The sequence below is a fragment of the Apis dorsata genome, unplaced genomic scaffold (assembly GCF_000469605.1).
Source record: "Apis dorsata unplaced genomic scaffold, Apis dorsata 1.3 scaffold_470, whole genome shotgun sequence".
In the NCBI taxonomy this organism is placed as follows: Eukaryota; Metazoa; Arthropoda; class Insecta; order Hymenoptera; family Apidae; genus Apis; species Apis dorsata.
In genome coordinates, this window is record NW_006263709.1 from 65221 (window position 1) to 71965 (window position 6745).

General features: G+C 27.8%; 1 long non-coding RNA gene across 1 annotated transcript in view; it reads left to right on the forward strand.

Annotated features, from left to right (window-relative positions):
- Positions 1-5781, forward strand: part of LOC116186146 — a 10222-nt gene extending 4441 nt beyond the window's left edge. The window contains exons 2-3 of the long non-coding RNA XR_004151100.1: positions 1706-1711; positions 5570-5781. This is a non-coding gene — a long non-coding RNA (uncharacterized LOC116186146). The remainder of the gene's footprint in view (positions 1-1705; positions 1712-5569) is intronic.
- The last annotated feature ends 964 nt before the right edge of the window (positions 5782-6745 follow it).

The window sequence follows — 6745 nt, forward strand, 5'->3', positions numbered from 1 at the left end:
AATAATTTAGCTTTAACAAATCCTCTTCAAAGTTGTATTTGATTTTATTGAACAATATCAAAGGTAAAAATAAAAAAATCTTAAAAAAAAAAAAAAATAAATGAAATAAAACAAAATAAAAGCTAATTTTTTCTTTCATTAAACATTTGTTACGTAGATACGTTAAAAAAAAAATACATTTCTATGGATCGATACATTATTGATTTGTAGGAAAGAAAAGCTTGAAAGAGTTTAATAAGGGAAGAGAGTGGCCGCAGAAACGAGTTTCGATGAAATCTCCGAGTTTCAATGTTATGGGAGCACTCATGCGATACGCAGACCGCGCATTGTCCACGTCAATTAATCTCCGTGGTAATTACACTGCTATGTCCACGAATGTGAATACTAAATTACAACGCTGATGATTTGATGAAAGGCCAGCTGACCTGTTTTTCTTTCTCTCTACCCTCTACTAGCTAAGCTTTACTTTTTCGTCTCGAAATTCGAATGCAGAGACCATTGAATGAAGATGTCATAATAATAATAATAATAATGTGAAATGTATTTTAATTCATTTATTCCCCCCTCCTCCTTTTTAATATAAAAACTTGTTTTCCTTTAATACAGAATTTTTATTATCCAAAATAAGAGATAAAAGATTGTTCGGATATGAGAATTTTCTGATAATGGAACACAGACTTTTCTTAGACAAATATATTTCTATATTTTGAGGAAAATAATGTTTATTTACAATAAAATTAGGATAATAATAAGAAAAAAAAATGTTTTCATTATGAAAATTAGACATTCTATTTTTTTAGCTATTAAATTTTTTAATATTCAAATAATGTGCATTTTGCAAATAATATTCAATTTTATCCTTCTTAATGCCAATATAAATTTCCAATATTAAATAAAAAAAAAAAAAAAAACTTTTGCCTAATTTTATAGCACTCCGTCGTTTTCTTAAATTTCTTAAATATTTTCAGTTTCGTTTCAACGATTAATACTGAATAAACGTTTTACGTTTCGATGTACTCTAGATATATACTTGCGAATGTGATTTTAAAATTAAATTCTATTTCCATTGCATGATGAGAAAAGGTAAGATAATCTATTTATATTATAACTATAGATACTGCATAGTTTGGATAATAGAATTCGGATTCGATTAATTTTAAACGTTCAAATATTAATATTTGAATAATGGGAGTTTTAAAATTATATTTCTTTGTATAATTTGAATTCTAATGAAAGTTGAATTAAAAACAATTTAAAAAATATCTTAGAACTTATTCTTTTATAAATCTGACCATAAATATGAAGTTTTTAATTATTTAAATTTTCATTCGATATCCATTTTCTGAGAATTAAAATAAATCGTGTGTTTATAATATTTCAAGTATCAAAGCTTTATAATATTATTTGCATATGTAGAGATGGATATCATCTATTCGAAATGTTTCTCCTTAATTCTAGTTTAAAAGTCGATCTCTACCTTTCTGTTGACATAAACAACAAATATTGAATTTCATTTTTTTTTTTTTTGCTGAAGAGAATTTGGTCACAACTTTGTCACGGAAGTGCATATTATTGAAAGTTGATTTAAACACAAATAATTTAAACACAAATATTTCACAGAAAATAATTTAAAAGCTTAAATGCTTTTATAAATTATCCTTTTATATGATAAATATTATTCATATCATTTTTAGATACAATAAAGATTTTTGTTAGAACAAAAAACATGTTTTTTTTATTTATAATAACAATTCAGGAATAAAAAAAATTATAATACAAGAGTAATATTTTCCAAAAATCAGATATTTAAATTAAAGAAATGCATTATGTTCATATTTTCTATTATATTATTTCCAAATTGTAACAGAAATAATATCAAACAATAATTGTGTAATAACAAAATAGTTAATTAAATCAGATTATTATATAAATATACCCATTATTATAATAATAACATATATAATAATTTCCTATATAAGAATAAATAATAATCGCACATAATATAAGAATATCAAAAATATCAAAAATATACGTATGAGCAATAAATGAAAAATTATACAAATTATATAACCAAATATACTGCCAAAAAAATAGCAAGTTTTAATAAGATTGTTTTATGATTATGATTGATGAAAAAAAATACTGATTTATGCATTTCTCTCCAATCAATACACGTAAAAAATAACAAAGCACAGCTATTAAAGAATATTACTTGTATTATTTCTTGCAGCTTTTAATAAAATTATAAGACCAAGTTTTCTCATTATTGAAAAATGTCTAACGTTCTATCGAAGATTCATGTTGAGTCATCGAATTAATGATGTTGGCAACTATTTGTCATGTGCAAGATATGTCACAAGGCTTATCGCATGATGGAAACACGCATAAATTACACATATCATCTATATGTGAGCTGTAACCAAATTCCAGATTTCGTCTCTTGTATCAGTGAGATACAATACGGTTTCTATCGAATTCAATTTATAATAGCAAGTGTTCTTGAAAATTAAATATCGCAATCTATATTTGTGCGTATAGTATTCTTTCCGAATATTTTTTTTTTATTTTCAATTCTTGATTTTTATATTGGAAAATTAAATCGTAAACCTAAGCTAATTATTTAATCTTTTGAAGGATAAATACTAATCATACTAATCATATATTTTAATTCTAAAATTAAAAATTTTTCGAACAATACGTTAATCATTTTAGTTTCTCTATAATCCAATTGAGGGAAATTTTTATTAAATTGATGTTTAATTTTCAACTATGCAAAGGATTTGTTAAAGAATTCTAAAATCGTATATTTATCTCGAATATTAATTTGAAATTTGGCTTAATTAATACCAATTATTTGCGTCACGACATATGTTATATATTATATACATATATCTATTTCTATCTACGTGTATATAAAACTATCTGCAAAATGTATCTGACAAATTAATGAACATCGATCACTAAAAATTATTCCAATTCCATATGGAAACTTACTGGCAAGCAAAAATGCTATTTCGTTAAAATAATAAATAAAGAATCATTTAAAAAATAAAATATATCAAATATTCTCATTATACATTAACTACTAATAATTTTCGTGACAAATTGATTTAAAATCCAATTCAAATGAGCAATGAGATTTCATTGCAATTTCACAGATATGCAATTCAGCATATTTTATATCTTCCAATAGATCACGATTATACTTATTTCATTATTAAAAATATTAGATCAATGTAAAAATGGCAATGATATCATTAATTTAACTTGGATCAAAAACAAAATAATAATTAATAATGAGAAATTGTGTAGTACATACGCTATCGTGAACGATGTTTCTTAAACCGTGTATAATCACATTTACAATTTAAAATCACATTTTAAACAATTTATGTAGAAAAGGAACAAAATTTTTTTTTAATTTTAATTTTTCACCAACACGTCACACGTGTAATCGCGCGACAATGAAAATAATTTTTCTCGAATTCCATGTGTTTCTCATGTAGAACGTTTCAAGTCGAATTAGAAATTCCACATGCACGAAAATCAGACTTCTTCGGCAACTAACATCGATTCATTTTGTTTTTTTTTTTTTTTTTTTTCATAACACCATGCGCATCTTCAATTTCGCTTTTCGCTTTGTCCAGATTATTAAACTCGCTATTCCTTCATCATTGATGAAAAAAATCTCGAGAAGCGATCAATTTTCTTGCTTCTTTTCTGTCTAAATCGTTTGAATAATTTGAACGATTTCGTACAATCCCATCGATCTTTCATTCAAATTTTTTTTCTTTTTATATATAATAATATGCAAGAACTAAGTTTTCAAACAAGTTAGGTGTTAATTCTCGAAATTGAAATTTCGAGGAATAGAAGACACACTATTCGAAACTAAGTTAGAGAACTTCTCCGAGAAATGTGTTCCCCGTGTTTTACGATGGCTCGTATTATTTTCGCGCGAGAATCATTTAAAAACAGAACGAACGTTCCTTTAATGTGAAAAGACAATGTTACACAATTGTTCGATACACCTGCGCTTCCACAACTTCCATTTCTCATCGAGGCAATATAATATCGCTTCAACGAAATCGATCCTATAACTTATTGCTTCTCCATTTCTCTCCTATCTCCTATTCCATTCTTCTATTTTCCCATCTAAAATATGGCAGTGTAACAGAATGCTTTTAAAGCAACTGGCCAACAATCCTACTATGAAGTGGAAGATGTTCTAGAGTTTGTTTTCTCTCTTTCTTTTTCTTTCGTTTCTTCTTCTTCTTTCACTTCTTCTTCTTCTTTATTCAATTCATCTCTCTTATTGGTTACATAAGCAAACTTGGTAAAGAGTAACAACAATTCATTTTGAGATTTTTGTATATTCGTTTTTTGATGTTACTTGTTTATTTTAAAATTGGTACGTTTTTTTTTATTTTAACAATGTGAACAATGATATATTTGTTTGGGTGATGCATAATTTTGTTAAAGTCAATAATTCAGTGCAAATTTGATAAACTATGTCTGAGAATTAATTGTGGTTATCGATATTATTTTTTTATTTCTTTAAATATTGTCTCATTATATACTTTTTTTATTTAAATGTTCACTTTTAAATACTTATAGTATATATATGTATATATTGTTCTTTATATTTTTCTGTATGAATTAACATTTATAAACTGTCGAAGCTTTCAGAAAGCTTTTAGAAACTTTTAAAGCTGTATCTATAATATTGTTTTTAATAAATTCTTTAACGATTTTTATAAAACACTTTTTTATTTATTTGCAATACTATTATTTCAATATTTTTAGATAGAAATTAGTCATCATAGTATTAATATTTAAAAACAATACTTTTCTTTCACTTTTAATAATCACAAAATTAATGCATAAAAAAACTTATATTACATATTTTTTTGAAATCAACATTTATCGATTTCTTTAATAAAATATTTGCATTATAAATTATAACATAATTTTTCAATAGAAACAAGATTAAGGATTTTTTTTTATAAACTTATACTTCAAAAAATACTTTAGATAGTTATTTCCTAGGCTTTCAAAAGGCCGTCGAGATATCTCTACCATTGTCTGATGGAACTTGTGCCGAGCCACTAAACTGGAACTAATTCTTTTTCAACAGAAGAATCGACCTCTCGAAGATTCACGCCACCATCTTCCCTCTGTTTACAGGCGATAGCCGAAACACGTGGAAAGAATAGCGTCCTCTTCCATCCTATTGAAAAGGCGTCATCCCTCTTTCTTCTTTTTTCCTTCCAGTTCACCTCCGAGCCACGATATACTCCACAATCGGGTGCACAGGTAATGACTATGATTTTACGCAACACCTCTTTCTCGATATTTTCTGAGCCAACGATAAAATCAAGGGTTGGAGACAGCTCTTCAACGACAGAGTTATCTTAATATCGGTCGAAATTTCCATTGATATTCTTCTTGTGATTCAGTGATAATCTCGAAAGAAGTATTTATGAATCATTATAAAATTTTCACAGAGAAGAATCAATATCTCTAAAGATATTGTAATCTAATAAAATTATTTGAAAGTATTCAATAGAAAGATAGTAACAGCACAATTGCTGATATTTCTGCGGCATAGAAATTTCTTAAGAAGAACAGCATATCTCGATGGAATATCTTCATAGAAATAGTTCCGTATTGCAGACTATCAGTAGCTTGTCACTTTCCGCCTCTCGATTATGCGGTATATCGATTGCATAAGCAATCACGTATCTAGAGTATGTTCCGCATCCGAAGCAGCATATAATTTTATTGGCGTTTCTTCGAGGTCGATAAAAAATATCGACGAAACGGTTCTTCGAGCCTTCGTTGATCAACGTTCGATCATTCAAAGCCGTTTCTAACTAGTAGAAATCGCGTTTCGAGACCAGAACAAATTCTCTTCGCGTTTTCATCGGCTTACAATTTGTTCCCTCTTCCAGGAAAATCTTTCACCAAGCCTTTGCCATTTCTATATCTTCCCAAAGATTCTTCTTCTTCTTCTTTCTTCTCCAACGATTAATTTACCTTCTTTCTTGAACATTTGCACAACACTGTACACGAGACGCTCGTTCCAATAAAGCTTCTCTCTTTTAACGAGACAAAATGAAGTACTCGTTGTATAACGAAATGCCAGGGCTTCGTTTGTCGATTTTCTTTAATATCCCAGTATCTCACGGTTTATTTTGAGTACGTCGTTTCGTTCTATTGTCGGTGATTTCCTTAAACGAGAATACTATGTGTTGTATCATTATCCGCGACTAAAGTATCGCGCAGTTTGTAATCTTTAGAATATACGAATCGATTCGATTGTTTTCAAGTCTACTCTTCTGTATGATCATTGATTTTGTGCAAAGTTGCGAACATTTAATAGACTTTTTTGGTAAAAAAGTTTGGTCGAATCTTCTTGTTTATTAATAATAGTCATTTAAGTATAGATAAAAGCACGATTTTCCGTTTCATTGTTTCGATGTTCATTTTCAAACATCAGATCTTTGAAACACAGAAAATTGAAATTAGGGAAATAATTCGAATAAATTTTCGAATTATCGTGTGATGTGCGATTTCTTTTTGATTCCCCGCAGCTTCGTCGCTATTTCGTGCTAATTGGGTTCCTTGACGTGTCCGATCCTCAGAAACATAATATTCGTTAGAAAAATCCGTGTTATCTCTACAATATTCCAACAGCTCGTTTCATCGTTTGTTTTGAAAACAGAAATGGCAACTAGTCGAC